The sequence below is a fragment of the Acyrthosiphon pisum genome, chromosome A2 (assembly GCF_005508785.2).
Source record: "Acyrthosiphon pisum isolate AL4f chromosome A2, pea_aphid_22Mar2018_4r6ur, whole genome shotgun sequence".
In the NCBI taxonomy this organism is placed as follows: Eukaryota; Metazoa; Arthropoda; class Insecta; order Hemiptera; family Aphididae; genus Acyrthosiphon; species Acyrthosiphon pisum.
The window spans coordinates 48,179,258-48,198,746 of record NC_042495.1 but is presented as its reverse complement, the minus strand read 5'-3'; the positions used below and the strand labels follow the sequence as shown (position 1 = coordinate 48,198,746).

The 19,489-nt window shown below is 29.0% G+C and overlaps 1 protein-coding gene across 1 annotated transcript in view; it reads right to left on the bottom strand.

Moving 5' to 3' along the window:
• Positions 1-8,922, bottom strand: part of LOC100161160 (diuretic hormone class 2) — a 53,700-nt gene extending 44,778 nt beyond the window's left edge. The window contains exon 1 of the mRNA XM_008191596.3: positions 8,795-8,922. The gene's annotated coding sequence lies outside the window, so the exon portion shown is untranslated. The remainder of the gene's footprint in view (positions 1-8,794) is intronic.
• Positions 8,923-19,489: the final 10,567 nt, after the last annotated feature.

Sequence of the window (19,489 nt, the reverse complement as noted above, 5' to 3'; positions counted from 1 at the left end):
CTCGACCGGGGCGTTAATATTATTTTAGTATCATAGACGATTGCGTTTATATAGTTTTTCGTATAGAAATTGAATCCGTGACCTCAAAAGCTAGTCGGCGATACTGCTTCGGGCATCAAATGTGAACGGTTTTTATGCGCTTTTATTTCCAGGATCATCGTTGTGATTGACGATAAAAGTGTATACTTTTTTATCGTTGATAAAAACATATAATTTTCGATTATTATCATAAGTAATAATGAGTGTATAGACTATAGGTACATCGGTGGTGTATTAAATCATCGATCATCAGAGGTTTCATATAATTTTTATGAATTTATTATACTACTAAATATTCGTTCTTAAGGCATTTATAACACAACATAATATGTAAAACGGTTGATCAGTATTTATGTTTAAAAAGCGATGTGCACATTTCCTATTTAAATTTTAAGCCACCAATTATATTGCACCTGCAGCCGATGAACCATAGTTGGACCACCATATGGAAATGATTAATCATATATACCAACTGGTTACCAGACCGATGATTAAGCATGCTAAAAACGAACAAAACGGTATATCCTCGTTCGTTATTTTCCCCTTGATGCAGTAATGCTTGAAAGCATCGTGCGTAGGTACCATCTTGTGAGATATTTCTGTCCTTTTGTCCCGAATAAATACAGCGTGCGTCGGATATCATATTTTTATAATAAAAGTTTCCCTTTCTTGTTTGACGAAATTCCCGAGAGAAAACAATAGGAATGTCACCGGGTATATTATGTTACATGCGGAGGAAAACCTTAGCACAACCTTGTTTCGATTGCTGTTTACACGGTTGACTTTCGTTTAAATTTACTCATCTCCCGTTCTCATAATATAGGCGAATTAAAAATGTATACTTTGGTATTGAAAGACGACCGTACATTTTATCGGTTAGGCGTCTAAGAAGGCTGTGAAAAATTTCGAACAGAATGAATTTCTATCAAATATGTGAAAAATAAAAAAAACAAATCGTAACTTTTGCAATTTTACAGAAACCAATAATATCTGCGAATGTGTTTATCACAAGTGTTAGGAACTTCTAGGTATTTGCATGGTTAGTATATTTTACATTTTACCAGGAGTTAAAAGTTAAACTTTTCTTTGTACCTACATTTTCTATATTTTAGTCATAAGTGCATATTTCGTTAAATCCACATAATCTATACTTTATATAATATCTATAACTCTACTGACCGATACCGACTATACACAATCGTGAAGGTTATGTCTAATTTTATTTTATTTGAACCCGTGTGGCATGTATATATTCTATGTTGGTCAGACCGATATCTAAATAAATAAAAAAAAATATTAAAGATCATTAGCAGAAGTTTTAAATGACAAATAAAATTGTAGTATAATAGTTACTGTTGTATTACTGTTCCCCTCTCTTGGTGGGTCTGTATTGAAATAATTTATGGTTAACAATATATTATTAAGAACACAGGCATTTGTTGTCTCCGACTTATAAATTTGTAACATAGTAAATTTACGCTCAGCAGATCACGTTTATCTCCGTTAGTTTAAAAATTAGATTGAATTGACCTATTATAAAACTTAATGGCAAGAACATTCTCCGAGTTTTTATTTGGTATTTTACGATAGTTCAATTTTTTTGCGAGTTTTGCGTAAATAATAGAGTAAATTAAAAATGCTCATAACTCACTTGACAACTGAATTATCGTAAAAACCTACATACAAACACAGCTGATAATGTTCTTACCATCAAGTTTCTTAATATGTCGATTTACTCTAATTTTTAAGCGAACGGAGGTAAACATGATCTGCTGAGTGTAAATGTACTATACTACGCACTTGTAATACGGAGACAAAAAAATGTCTGTGTAGAGTCCTCTTAATTAGTAATTACTACAAATAGGAGTAAAATACAATTCGATTATACTGCGAAGACGAGGGCCGTATGATTGGAATTTAGCCGCGTATATGGAGAAAATGTCTGATTGCCTTTTCATTTTCAGCAAGTGAGTTTTTGTTTTGAAGTAGTTTCTAGATAAGTAACGATGTTTTAGACCAAACAATATTATAGACGACCGAGTTCTAAAAAAAAAATACCCGGAGCGTCGTATCGGCAAACGACGCAAATCTTTTGTGCAATTTCTGTAATATAAATTCCACTCGAGATTTGAAACCCAAAACTGTATTATAATAGTACCTATAGTAGTTAAATCTACTGCATAATATCGCCTAGATTCGAACGCACATAGGTACCGTTCACTATTTTTCTTATTCAATCTGAAACCTCCAAAGAAACCGTATTGCACAATCGTATTGCGATACTTTGTTATAGCCATATGGCAAATCAGTGATGTGGACGCACGAAAATGCTACAATTCGTCCAGCTCGTTTATCGATTAACATAAATCATAATAATACACAGTGTCAAAAAAATAATGTCCTTATGATGATAACTGTAAGTTAAGAAAGTTCACTCTGCGATCATGCTAAATGTCTAAACGTATTTTAATATTACGCTATAAACTATAATTTCATGTACAATTATTAACATAAAATATTATGGTAATCTTTATATTATTTTGGTACCATTTTTTTTTCAATACTGGCTATTATAAATTTACTTTGAATAGAACCGTCATAAGATCTTAATACAAACAATCGTAACTATGTACAGTAACTACTGACTACGGACATGGGATAAATAACTTAATACCAACAACCGTAGCTATAGACTGGTAATGCTAACAGACGGGCGGACACAACGGGGATGTAAGGTTAGAAACTTATGATGTTTAGAAAACTAAAATTACTATAATAGTATAGTATTAATGCGTGTTAATATTTTTGGTAAACACAACTGGTTATACTAAAAGCATCATTGTTATTAATTATTATTGTAACGGCTAACAAGTATTTAAACTTTATACAATAATAATAATAATATGTTGTTCGAACGAGTATCACACACACACACACACACACACACACACACACACACACACACACACACACACACACACACCAACGCCTCACCGAATATTCAATTAAACGTTAAACTGTAATAATGATTTAGCTTCGCATTATTTGTACGGTGTAAATTTTCCCACTCTACGTACATCACGATTTCACCACAAAGTGTCAATTCAAAAATAATCATTTCGCGCCAAAACCTTTACTAAGGCACGTATCTGTGATCCCGACGGACCAATAATATAAACAATTTCCTAAGCCGTCGTTTTACTCGTACTACGATGTTATTAGATGGCGGATGTCGTGTAGGCATGTGTATGCAATATGAACGGTGCACATCACATGCGTGTAAGTATTTTATAAGTTAACTTAAGCTAGGTCATACCTGTTTAGTACAGAAATGCGCGTTAACACTGTTAATATTGTGTTCAGATTTAAAAAATCAACGAAAAACAAACTAGTAAATATTATAATTAACTACGACCTTGTTTTTGTATTAGGCGCTGTACCTTATAATACCAATTATTTGATACTGGTCTGTTATCGCCGCACCGTAATACCATTAATATATTATTATATCGTTCGTATAATATATAATATATAAAATATATAAAATATCTTTATATTATTAAACATTTTTAAAAATATTACAAAAACGACAATGATCAAATATTTAAAAAAAAAACATGTATTATTTAATTTAAGATTACGGTAAAAAAATAAATAACGGATGTCAAAATACTGAAATATCTGATAAAACGTGTTCGACGGGGATTCTTTTCACTAAGCTTTGGACGCCACATGAACTCTGTCAAATAGGATTCAAGGAAATGTCGATCAGTAACACGACGCAGTTTGTTTCCCTCGTTTTGGCACATCGCACATTTTCTCCACGTTTTGGGAATAAGCCGTAGAGATAGGGTCTACAAAGTTGTACTTATGGTTAACTTGACCATGATGATGAATAACCTACTGAACGTTATTGTACGATTTCCAGCAGTCCAAAAATATTATTCATCAGTCACGGCCGGGCGATAGAAGACCAGTACTAATTATTTTTTTAGTGAAACATGTAAGGTATCGTGAAGGTAAATTGTTATTGACTGTCAGAATACAATAATACATTTCGATTCAGGATTGTGTTATTATTGTATTTAGCCCATCAAACAAAAATGTTTAGAACGTGTCTAAAAGTGAACACTCTGCTGGTATCTAAATATTGTACCGATTATTAGGTACCTAGTTATAATTAGGACTAGGAAATCATGCATTTTGGTATTTTTGTTTTTCGAATGCCTGACTCTATAATATATACAAAGCTGCAAATGTGTTTCGTGTGCATAGTGCATACTATTATAATAACGAATTATTTTTCTAAGGGTTTTTGTTGTTTTTAAAGATTTAGAGCATCTTCTATAGTTTTTGTGGACTATTTTCGGTTTTTTATTTATCTATTTCTATGAATAAAATATATTTTTAAAATTTTGTTTCAGACTGAAACACATTATATTTTCACAACTCAAATATAATATCTTTTTTTAACTCAACATAAGTCAACCAATTATTTGTTTTTTTATAAAATATAACCATATTATTATAATACCAAAAATTAAAATAAATATATATATCTTTTTGATTTTTTCCAGTGCATTACTATTTGCATTTTTAGGTCATAAATTATATACAGGTTATTAAAATATTTCAAAACATTAAAATCCAAGCCCTAGTCATAACATAACTATCCATGTTAAATGCACAATAATAGATTAATATTAAAATATCTGTTGATTTCTACTTAGGGTTCAGAATAAATTTGAAGTAAATAAAAAAGAAAAAAAACCATTTTAAATGTAAAATAATAACCTCAAGTGTTAAATCAAATGTACAACGATATGTTTTGATAAAAGGTTTTCCAAAGAACGTTAGGTGGTAAGTTGTTAAAATTATTTTTTTCATAGAAAATTAAGACCTATCCACGTTTGTTATTGGTGCGGTATTTCATAGAAAAATAATTATCTATGTTAGACGTTTACAGTACCATATATTACCAAGGCTGGGTAAGTTAATTATTTTTTTTAACTCAGTTAAGTTAAAAGTTAATACGCACTTTTTGTTAACTTTTTATTAAGTTAAAAAAAGTTAACTTATCTGTAAAACGCTAGCGAACTTAATTTTTTTCCAACCTAAAACTAAATTTTAGACTATAGTGTTTACTTTATTCAGTATTTCCATATATTAAGTTAGATTCGAATGATGTACATTTTTAACTTTAAACTATTCACGGTAAATATTTTTTGACATGAAAACGAAATAGACTGAAATAGTGAAATATAATTAAATTAAAAACAAAATAAATTAACTTAACTTACTTCTTAAAATGAAAAATTATTTCACGTTAATTAAAAAAAAAAAATTAGTAAGTTAACAGTTAAGTTAATGAAAAGTCAAAAGTAACTAGTTAAGTTTAAAAGTTTAAATTAAATTAACTTTTTAACTCGTTAATACCCAGCCTTATATACTACCATTATAAATGACGTTACAAAACACATACAATACATATTTTATATTCTACACGGAAATACGAAACATTAAAAAAAAATAAATATTTAAAGGGGCAAAAGCAAAATTATGTTTATTCCGTTTTAATGAAAATTATATGAAATACATTTGTATATTATGATAATAATTATCTTTCCATATTTAAAAAAAAATTAAAAAATAATCATTTGTTTAATATCAAAACTCTAATAATAAATGACGAAGGGCTGCTTATATTTAAACACTGCAGTTCGGTTAAAACAAACGTTGGATTAATAATATTAATCTAGTCATTTTAAAATAAGGTATAATAATATGGAAAAGAAATATATTTTATTGATCATTATAACTGTACATATAGCAATAAAAATTGTACGGATCAAAACATGCCATGCAACAATCGCTGGAGTGAAATATTTATCTAGTTGAATTTCAGCGCGATGAAATTTACTTTAGTCGATTGAATACAGTTTTGGTCCATACCTCTTTCAACTCAAACAATGCGAGAATAACACACTCGAAAAATTTCACATTTTTATTGAATTGGAAATACCTATTGTTTTTTTAATTAATAATAATATTTGTTTTCGTTTGAACGTATTTTGGTGGTTTCTCGGAGAATTATATAGAATCACAGAATTCAACGCACCGAACTGAAACTCTGAACCTCATTTGATCTTTTCTAACTACAAACATTTGGGCGTAGGTACCTATATATATATATACCTAACATTTATGTTATAAATTATACTCGCATTGAATTGAGTTTACAATATCAATTGAAAATAATTAATTAAAATTCGAAATAATCACTGCTATTAAAATATATCTTGCCGCAACGCGTTGCTGTACTAAAATCCATTATTGAATTATACTATTCTTATTTCATTATTTTTTCGACGATATCAATGAATATTTTTTTCATAGCCTTTAGCTAATATTATATAATATTTGTCTGGACGCGAAATATTTTTATAATATTAACAACATTTATATTTATGATTCAAACTGTTATAAATTATTATGCATGCGTGAAGGTAGTATAAATTGTACGAAACCTTTATCGGGGCCGCACTTAATGAGTAAATTATTCATTTATGGACCGGAATATATAATACAATTATTATTATTTATACACTCGCATTGTTACGCCCGTGTAGATTTAATTCGATACCAAAATCTGTTCACCATGCAGGGATTTTGATTACTTTCTAATAAGTACGTAATAATAACACACTGATGCGCTGAATCTTAACAGTGTAATAAATAATATTATCTTTAAAAAAATTTTAATGTTTCCATCGTTATATCGTTATTTGATAATTAATTCGTTGGTTTTAATATTATGCGTTATATTCGAATGACATTTTTAATTCAACAAAACCTCTACAAATATCCAAAATTAATTGACGGCCCTCACTTGCCACGCACTTATTATAAGTACGTTCATATTATATTTAACACTGTTCAAATGTAATTTTAATGAGATAATACTAAATAAATACTTATTAAATTTCAGCACACAGACATAGTACTTTTATGTAATCTTAATGAACCGTACAAATATTAATATTCTTGTGAATCATAAACGAAAAATTAACACGGGTCGCTTGCAATTGATCGAACAAAATAATTAAAGATTTGTTCACTTGTTTTCTGTTAAGTAACTGGAAAGCAGGTATAGAAGTGTAATCCCTTAGTTTTAGCACAATATATTCCGTAAATGAAAATTATGTATAAATAATTAGACATAATTAGATATAATAAAATCAACAATCGATCAAAATATTAGCCCTTAAACTAACGCATACAAATTGTTTTTATTAAAGTAAAATGGGCTATATACAATAATAGTGTATGGAAAATATAAGGTCTACCTAATTGATAGTTAAAAACATTTTAAATGAGTTGAAGATATAAAAATTAAAAATGCATAGGTATTTTAATGTCATAAATAAATAACGTCATACACTATTTTAGCTCATTTTATTTTTTACTTTAGACTTTTTCATCAGATTTATCGAGAGAATTTATTTTAACAGTGGTTTTTCGTAGGATTTACAATATAATATAAGACGTAAAATTAAAGAATTATTATTACATAATACATTCGAATCAAGTACACATAAATTACTGTAAATTGACATAAAAAATATTGGACGGTTGAGGGTAAATAATTTATTTTTCAGTAAAAACAGGGAAAAAAATTGGTTTGATTTAAAACACGAAGTCATGAAATCGTAGGTTTTTAAGCTGACAAAAAAACATGTAAACCGACGTATAAGCCTGAGAAAAAACGTCTCTACAGGATAATCTTTCATACGTCAAATTCCATAATCCGATGTCTGTAAGAATAATATATTATAATAATTACTAATACTATGTAGCCATGTAGGTACTCAACATTATTAGATTCTGATTGGAGCAATGAATGTATATTTTTTTTTGTTTCTAGCAGATTGCAACGGCTAACGTATATTATTATAATTTACAATAACGTAATAATATTAGAAGTGTTATATTTATTAATTCTTAACTATTATTATGCTGTTCTATTATTATTATTGTCATAAATACTAATGCATACTTTTTTTTTTTTTTTAAATAGGTTATACATATTTATATAATTTATTCAATTTATACCATTATTAAGCTAAGCATGTACACACAGTTATTTTGTATTTTGCTAAAGGGTTTTAAATCTTGTTTGATATATAAAATATTAGGTACAATAATCAATATCATCAAAAATAATTACTTTTTTATATTTAAAATTGAAATAGGTAAATATACAGATACGATCATTTAAAAAGTAGGTATTTAAAATCAAATACTAAAACTAGCTGAACACGATATCTTATATGCATTTAAAAAATAATATTATATTGGATTGAAGAAAAGTACAAATTACTGAAATCCAAAAAAAAAAAATATTTTGAATTAATCATACATGTTTATTTTTTTAAATCACGCATTTATAATTTTTGTTTCTATTCTAAAGATGACTGCATTTTTAATGGTATGTATTTATCAAATATGAATATTGTGATAACTATATCACTGAATAACGAACGTTGGACTTTGGTTTTATATCTAAAACGTGAGAATTCATCGATCATATCGTTCTCGAGAGCATAATAATATTACTTATTGTTTTGGTATTTTTAGGGACGTATCATCGGGCATCGACATGGTACCTAATAATATTATAATATTTTCGTCCGGCACACACACATGCCCTAGCCACATTATGTACAGACACAGGTATATATAATTATGTACTTACCGATGGATATCCCGACTGAATGCGAAGTCCGCTGCAGTAGGAGGTATACGTAAAGAGTGGCTGTTGCTCCAACGACCGTGATACTTGTGAAATGCCGATCAACTTGTGGCGCTCGTTTATACTCCGCGCGGTGAAACTCGCAGGGCCTTCGGGGGGGCGGCCGGGCGGACCGTCCATGGAGGTTGGGTGGCGACGGCAGCGGGGGGACGCTTTTCCGTCTACGCCACAACGACAACGCCACCCGACCAATAGGAAACCGTCGGACGTTTCACCCGCAACCGCGTACAACACGTTAAACCCCCTACACCCATGTATAAGGGACCACTACGACGTTATCGGAACGCACTATTCAACAATAATATTATAATATGATGATAATAATATCATGTTCTACAGCGTTATGATGATAATAAATAATAATATGTGGAATGTGCATACTGTTCAGATTTGAACGCCCTGACGGAGTAAAAAAAAAATGCATATTTTATGTAATCCGAAAATGTTCAGCATTCCGATCTTCTGTATTGTCTGAAAATAGTTTTAAACATTTAAAAATATATTACGATTCATTTTTTTTTCTCACCATAAGTAAATATTGTATTACGGTGGTTGTTGTCTCTGTAGGCCATAGTGCAGCGTGAGTAGTGCGGATTTACGTTTCGATTCAGCTATATTATGCAAGGCTCATAGTAAACGACGCCTTAAGAGTTAAGAATGCCGAAATACAAGTTCCGTTTTTGAATTCGTTGAACAATTTTTTCAATATATATGTTCTAATAATATGCGTATTTTAAAATGGTCTCATAGATATTAAAACATTGGATTTAAATTATCACACACAAATGATGAGAAATTATTTTTTTCGTCAACACGGCTGGCAGAGATATAACGCGTTGTATTACGTTTGCAAAGACAAATTCGAAAAACGTTTATACTTTGGGAAATATCAAATAAGGCGATAACGTTAAAAACAATGCACGCGTGTCTCATCTTAAAAAACACCACCACCACCACCACGTCCTCGTCGTGTACATAAATCATCGCGAGACGTTTCGTGGTGTGTGCCGCGGGGACTTGGTGTGTTATATAGCACGCGATTTTTTTGTGAATTACATTAAAAAAAAAAAAAAAAACAATTGTTTTCTTTCTATTAAACCGTGTGTTTAAAAGTATTAGACGTTTAATACCGCGCCTACTCGACGGGCAAGAAAGTAGTCTACCCCGTTATACGTACATCATACATGATATATAATATATACAATATCGTATAATACTTACCCGGCGTAAAGTGCTTTAATACCCTATATCGCAGATCGTATGCGTATATAAGTATATAACACAAGATTATCGAAAACGCGATTCTGCTATATATATTACTGCTGCAGTGCGGTGGCGTCGAGGATTTCCAAAAACACCCTTATATAGCTCACGTAGGTATACAAAGTTAACCGCTAATAGAGTGTACCTACCCGTGTTATACATGTATGACATAATGATATACATAATAATGGTGGTATATATGTATATGAGAGTGCGGTGTGTGATGTACCAGTTCAGTATATACTATATGATATACTTACGAGACGGATTGAATTCGTTTGCGTAAGTTAAAACAAGAAAAAATTGTTTGGTTCTTTCCAAAACTTATCGCTAGGGCTCTATAAATTTGAAGAAAATCGAATTTGTCAAGCTCGTTGTAACAAATAGCTGCTCCCGAGCACAAAGTTTGAATTACGTAACGACCGATTCAATTATATATCATAATATATTATATATTATGAAAATATAATTTTTTTCCTTTTCTGTGACGCTTGCTAATTTTGATATTTTGTAATTTTAGGAATTTAAACAAAAATATTTCAAATGCATATTATTATCGTGCATTGATTCGAATTTTAAATTACATGTTTTGGGGATTTCGAGTGCGTTTATTAAGGTTTGGAACTGATTTCCAGTCCATTAAATTCACAGCTCTATACTTATCATTCTGCATCGATCGATATTTAACACAGGACGCGTATAATGGTACAATTATAATATTATATTCTCCCATCAAGGATGAATATCCTTTAACCATTGAAGTAAATAAATAAATACAATAACAATTTTAATATTTAGTTATTTACATAGGCATATCATGTAAAAAAAGAAAAAATTAAAAACAAGAACAAGAACTCAAAATAATTGTTACGTAGGTACTTACTAAATATTTTAAATTGTATTATAATCAATAGTTATATTTGTTAAATTTAAAATTAATGTTAATGAGTATTACTTTTGCTTTTATGATTTTGTCATTTGGTACTAAAAAACAAAAATAAGACGAACGACATAATAGGTACATCGTTGTATGAACATTTATTTTAGAAAAATCTGTATTGAGGTAAAATATTTGTTCTTGCTTCGTTTTATCTCTAAATAGCGTATTATGGTTTTTTTTAAATACAATGAACTATCGACTAATCATAACGATTCGTAAACCGATGGCCCAGTCCGACTCTTCTGTGCGCATAATATAAAATGTTTATACGTATGATGTGGAAAAAAATATAAAACCTACACAATCGTTTAGGTAATAGGTACGTACTTATTTTCTTGGAGCGAAAAAATACGATTGTGAACATTCTTATATTTCCAAACTACCTTTCAGTTATTACTATTGAGCTCGAAATATTTACAATATTCAAAACGCTGTCAAATACATATTATTTTCATTATTATGACGTTTAATAGTCCACATAAAATGAATAAAATATGTCGATTGCAACTCTGGAGAATTTAGAGCGATTGTCAGCTACTCCGCGGTTTGCTTAGTAGATACAATATAAATATTGAATGTAAATTATGTAATTTATGTAAATAATAATAAACATTTGTAAGTATGTAGATAATTTTAGTTTGTGTGTGGTGACTAAATTAAATTTTTTTTTAATCTATATTATTATGGGAAGGAGCTACCTTCCCCCAACCAAAAAAAAAAAAAGCGTGCGCTATATCATCGGTTAATGGCGATAAAAAGAGTTTTAATAAAAGCTCGGGGTCTTCAACTGTTGATACAGAATTTTGCGGAAGGATCGAGTATCTCGTAAAACGAAACTTAATTAATACATGAGACTTGTGTTTGAAAAAAATCACTTATTTGTACATTATAATTATTCAAAAATAATAACACAATAAACTATAGCCTACACACATCAAATTCACACGGGTCCTCTGATAGTTATCGTCGTGAAAGGGATTCGTTGTACTTCTCTCTGCAGCGATGTATTGAAGTGTTTAATAATTCTTATTTACAGAGTGAAAACGTCTACACACAACAAAATATATAATTGTTTAATGAGCAGTATAAATCATACCGTGCATTTATGACGGATTTTATCACTTGTATAAAAATAATATAATATTACAAATTACAATAAAACTGTTATCGTTATATTATATCGTGCGAGCATTTATTGTCTTATTATTTCCTCGTCAGATAAATACGACAATATTGTTAAAATCGTTAATCTCCAGACTTTATTATTGCATAAAATAAAAGTTATAAAATAAAAACACAAAATTTGATCGTGAAAATCTTCGACAAATCACTCAGATATCTCAGATATATAGGTAACACATTTATAAATTATAATAAGATATACAAGGTGATTCTGTTAAAGATTAATACTTTTTTTTTTATCGAAAGTGTTAAATATTTTTTGGAAATATTTTTTTCAACACAACTTTATTTCAAGTTCTAATAAAACAATGTTTTTGAAAAGAAATTATATTATTACTTTTTTATCATTATTATGTTTTAAGTTTTTACATTTTTGTAAGATTTTGAATGAAATTTTTAAAGAAATTTTCTTAATATACAAACATCGAACTTCCAACGAGTAGTTAAATAGTCCTAGATTATAACTACCATTTGAAGACGTGGGAAAAAGAACGCAGCATTGGTGATCAATGCCTCAAAATTTTAACTTACTATTCCACTCATCTAATTTTGAAATACTTTTAACTATTGAGTAGGTATTGACTAATTAGTAATTAACTACACGTTAAAAATATGATTTTTAAAAATATAATGGAAATTCTCTTAAAATATTCTGTGGGCTGTGAACTATAATTAAAAAAAATGTCAAAAACGTCAAAAATAGTAAGCAATTTTGTTTTAAAGATTGTTGTTAGACGTAATGTTGTTAATGACTACAAATTACTTAAACATTTTTTTTTTTTTCAAGAATAGATACTTTTCAACAAAATAAGTGTTTACTCTTAAAATAATCACCCTGTAAATATAAATATATATTGAAATAATATCTTATCGGTATATTATTATTATAAACAAACGTGTACCTAACTGTGCCATTAAATGCCGCCTTGCTCGTTTTATGCGCATAACTTATACGACTGCAATAATGCATACCTACTAATAATTTAAGATTATTATTAAAATGTCTTTAATTTATGTAGTAATAGCAGTATGCCAGTATTAAACCGTGCATATTATGGTGGTAATATAAAAGCTTTTATGTGTTGTTCAATTTTAATGAATATATGGACATATATATATATATATATTGCATATTTTGCTATACTATTAATTTGAGAATTTTTGAAAACTCTATTTCCCCAGTCATGAAAAATTTAAACCCTATTATTTTTGTTATTTTGTGTACAAAAATCAAAGTATTTGCGGATGGTGGTATAAAAATAGAACTGTACCTACATAGGTATACGCAATGCCAGTATTTTGAGTGGCACCTATAAAAAAAAGTTAGCAAGAAATTATACTTAGGTTTTATAACAAGTTTATGATTACCTATTACTCTTACATATGGGTACATTAACTTTTTTCGAAACTTATTGAAATTTATTAAATTCTATTAAATAGATTTAAATAGATTTTTAAATATATTCAATAAAATAATATGCTCATTGCCCATTGGCAGTGTAAAAAATTAAAATTTAAGTATTTATAGATATATATTATATATAACTAATTATTTTGTTTATATCATTATTGTTTTGTATTAAACGAGCAGCAACCCCCCCCCCCCACCCCCACCACCCCCCCCCCCCAAAAAAAAACTTGCTTTTCATAATGAATTTAATATTTAGATATATTTATTAATCTGGATCGAAGGTCACAGAAAAATTTTAAATTTAATTCTGTATTATTTTGTGATTTGAGTGAACATTGATATGGGGTTGACACGGGCCACAGCGTGTATAATAAACACAAGAGAGAAAGATCTCATTGGCCTATTTAAATTGCAATGTGTTATTATAGTGTTTATTGTGTTCACGAAAGCGTTTTTATTCGTGAGGTATAAATTAATGTCGTTGCGTTTAATTTTATTAGGTATTTACAAATTTAATAAAAATTTTGAATGTATATTAAAAATAACAGGAAACCCGATCTGCTGTATAGTAGGTGTTGTGTGAAAAAACCACTTATCATTTGTTATACATCAGTACATTTATCGCTTCGTTGAGAATTAAATTAAATATATATATTTTAGTACTATTATAGTACTAAATAAAAGTTAAAACAACTGAATAAATAGTCTGTATAAGAATACAATTTTAAAAGATGATATTGTATTTTTGAAATGAAGTGCCAAATGGTTTGTCTGCATATTATAATGTCATACGACATTAAAACTTCTGAATTCACGTACCTATGTGTAGTGTAATTTTGACTTATTATAACTTTGATAATATTATGTGCATGCCAAATACGTGATTTGAACTAGGGCACTAGGTACGTAAACGGATGGTTTTTGGGGATTCACGGGACGTCTTTAATATCAAACGAAATCTATTCGTCTATCGAAGACGATAACTGAAACAGATAAGAATTAATTGTATTTGTATAGGTGTTCATGCATTCATTGGAGGACAAATCGATGAATTGAATTCAAAACCATTTTTACGTACCTAACCATAATATAAACTAATTAACTAATCGTAGAAATAGTTTACCCTTTATCATGCATATTAAACATTTTAGGTATGAACGTTTAATTTAGATACAGTATAATGTTTAGTATGGATTATACATACCTAGTTATAATTACATATAAATAATAAATTGTTATATTACTTATGTCAATACATATAGGTACTTATTATTATTTCGACTTTTAGATAAAAGGTACATTACAACGGGTGGCCCAGTCTCCTAAAAATAATTGTTCATTGAGAAATACTGTTGTAGTAATAACTAATAAGTCCAACAATTAGAACTATTATTGCCTGGAAAATATTCTACTATTATTAGTACCTAATAGTTAAGAGGAAAATTAATTTTGTTGAGATAAAATACAACAAGTACTGCGTGCAATAATTATTCAGATCATTAACAATATAAAAAACTCAGTAAAAACTATCACATACTCTGAATCTATTAGACAGCTAGTAATACTAATATCCAATGATTAAAGCCATTTAATGAGTGGCGGTTAGTGGTTACGATTTGTGATTTGATATTTATGTACCATACCTTTGATGATAAATCAAAGATGTCACGTCATTAACCCGGATTACATCATACTATCATAGAGAAAGACTCTGTGGATTATATAAACATCTTGATTTCCGGGAAATACTGTTACCGAAATTATTGAAAACATTACATTTTTAGTCGATATCCTTACACAGCAACAATTGATATTTTCAAAAACATGAATTTTATAGGCAAAAAAATATTTTGGGAATAAAAAAATTTAGGTATGTATTTTAATGAACAATAAGTACATGATTTCGAATTTTTTATTCAAAATTATACAAACTTCCGGTATATTATAATATTGGTAAATAATAATAATAATAATAGAGATTATAGGAAACAATATCGCTATTTGTGAATGTATAATTTGATGTATTGGGTACCTAATCCAACCATATTATAGTAATACGTGGACGGTAATGAATACTAAATGTATACTTAGTGGTGTACAAAGGTTGTTTTAAGCCTCAGAACATGCGATATATTATAAATTATAATTCTTAAAATCTGGAGTCCATCTGAACTTTGAAGCAGTGGGCAATTTTGAATTTTTAATGTATAACTTGTGGTCCAAGTTAATAACTAAACTAGTTTTATAACAAGACGTATAATTCATTATTTCTTTCAATCAATAAAATATAATATATAATATTATTTAGAATTTATGTATTTTATCTGCAGATTAGACTACTATTTGGGACGTGATTGAAGATTGTTTTAGTACTATACCACTATATTAACTTACGATTATCATGCAGGACATTACAGCACATATTGTTTGCATCATGATGTTTGTCTGTGTTCAAGTTTTATAATATCGTACCTGTAGTGCTATTTGTATTGTTTTTTTATGTGGAAGAACATATTTCTACCACATTATGTTTTTACTTTTTTAAATATTAATAGTCTACTCCAAATCTTAAATTATTTACAGATCGCGTTGCCAACAATGGTTTTTTCTTCGACAAAATAATTTAATTCTTGTATATATTATAGTATTATATACGTAGGTAACTGTGTCATACCTGAAGGTGTATTATTATATGTATCAACCTGGGATTTAAATTTTTCACGAGGATTTATTATTAAACCTCTCTAGAGAAATACATTTTGTTATAATATTAAACAAAATATAAGGCAACATATGCCATCATCAAAACTACGAAAACGGGCTTAGTCAAAAATTGTCTATCAAAACGATGGGTAAGCAAATTATTTTTGTTATTTTACGAACAATATATAATTATATCGACACCAAAAATAAAATTGTGTTAAAAAAAGGATAATAATATTCTCTCAGCTTATCTTTGCATGTACGTATTAAAATTAATCAAAAGAGTAATAATTCGTAGGAAAACTGTGTCTAAAGAATAAAACATTCATGTTAAGACGAGATACAGATATATCATGTATTATTTAGTTGAATCATATAAACTTTGTTCGTCAGCTCACATTAAAGTTACACTATTTGGACGAATAATTCAACTTTTAAAATCTCGTTTAAGCCAAATGGGTTCATTATTCGTTGTTATTACATAAACACGGAATACACGACGTATGTATTATATTATAGCTACCAACCTAGTGTTAACGATTTTGCATCAAAATTAATTAAAAAAAAAAAACGTATTGTTTAGATATAATATTTACGATCGGTAAACAATTTATGACAATAATATTCTGCGAATAATATTATTCGTGATAACACCACCGAGTACGATCGGCGAATTGTTATTCACAGTTCTCACAATATATTATATTATTATTATATTATGAACATTTACGGCAATTATTTCGAAAATCACATTACCATTTGTGTCCAACTCTCCTAATCAATAGACATTATTTGTGCGTTGTATATTATTATCATTGTGCCGGAAACTCGCGCGTGTGGAGCACTTTTACTGGCTTTCCAGCGGCTTAACGCGAAACACAATAACCACAATAATATCGTAAGGCCATTAGGCGCCACGCTTGTGGATATACCAATACGAGTCATAATACCTATACCCAATACCCATAATAACGCAGATTTGAATAAGTCGGATGAGTTTTAACCGTCGCACTGGTATACTATACATATATAACATAATATTAATTATTAAGCGTAATATTATGATCACGTGACTACAAATAATAATAACCATTACAGGTAATTTATAACGTAATGCACCTACGCAATATCGTGTTGTTTACATACAATGTATATTATAACTTACTGCTCACCTCAGTGCCGAACGACAATCGGTTGCGAGAAATCAAACCGAATAGAATAATATTGTAAATTTATTAGGTATGTATAACGCACTCCTAAAACACATCAAATTTCCACATGTGATTATCCGAATTATCCTCATAAAGCGCGATTATTCAAATTCTGAAATTTAAAAAAAAGATTTTAAATTTTTTAACCCACGTAAAGACCAATTATAATAAGATCTTTACTAAATATTATAGAGTAAATATATTTTATGTAAGACTATAGGCGATAGGCCGATATCTTCTAAATCTATTGTCATGCACTATTTTACTTAAACATTTATCTTTGTTAAATAAAGTTTAATATTTTAGAAAATTTTCTTTTGAGTTTGATTTAGACAAATCAATATTTTTGAAAAAAGGTACCTACAGTCAAAGAGGCAGGTAAGTCGGCACTCGTTTAAAGTATACTCATTAAAAAACAAATGTTATCAACATATAGGGCACTTCTTAAATGTTAATATTTAATTGAAAATACGGTCTTTAAGTAATCTTAAAAATTTAAACAATGTGTTATTCGACAATATTAAAGGATAAATAGTCAGCGTGCTTGGTGAATCACCTTATATAATGTGTATGATTCATGTGTTTAGTTCATGTGTATAATTAATTTAGCATGATGATATGTATAGTAAGTAGGATTACCTTAGCTGCTGTGTTATGACCCCAAAGTGTAACGGACCAAAGTTAAATCGTTGAGTATGCAGTCACAGTCCAGTTTTGTATCCCCAGTCGTATATATAATGGGTATGTACTATGTACGTATTAATTATACGTTAGGTTGTTTAGGTTAGGTTTAGGTGTGGTAGTGGTTCGGATAAATACATCTGAAATAGATGGAGGGGGGGTGATTTTTGGTACATAATAGATTATAATATTAACATTATAAATAATAGATTTCATAACAATATACATAAACATTTTTATTAGTATTTTAAATTTATGGATGACGTACGAACAGTCCATATACTATTTAATGTATACGTAAGTAAATTTACAATTATATATACAATATCGGGGGGCTAAATCCCCTTAGCCTCTACCCTTTTGATCCATGCCTACTGCATAATGATTATGATTTTATACGGTACTAAGGTGTACTATACGGTATGAGTCTAGCTTAAACTACGTAAGTCCCGCATCCTAAGTATTGGTGTAGATAATCGTTTCGTAATTTTTTTTCTCGTACGATTTCTCATGGCCGATCGTACGCGACGGTAACAAACAATGGATATTCACACCAGCAGAACTAGGTACATGAGGTTACGCCATTTCAGAAAAACACGCTAAATGATTTAGTTTCAGAGAGTTACACAAGGAGGAAAAATTACTTGTCCCTTTATAGTGTTAGTTCTTATATTATAGTCATATATCGTGTGAGTAAAGCGCACCAGCAGGGTTATTATGATAAATTATATAGATATTATACAGAGTATAATTCACCGAGTATGCACTCACCAATTATTTATAATAATGAATATGTTCATGTGCCTAATTCAAAATTCAAACGATTAGTTTCTCAATTATTGAAATTTTTATACTAAATATATGTAATTTTTAATGTAGTAGCTAGTTAGTATACTTTTACCATTTTTAAAAATTAAAAGAATTTTTAAATTTATATTAGTTACAAGTTACAACTGTTAACGGGGCTACCACCCTTCCATGATGGTTATTATCCTTGTATTTCAAACACAAAGCATCATGGACTTATTGTCCTTAATTATAGACAAAGTAAATAACTCACCAATTCGTTTGAGTTTTGATTTTGATATTTCCAAATGTTCTGAAAAAATATCCACAGCAGAATACTAATTATTACAGAAGAAATCGGGGGTTCTTATTTTAAAAACAGACGTTTGCATTTACACGGAAAACTCTTCAAGTAATACAAAATATCTCACGAATTTGAAAATAATAAGGTCTTCAAGTTT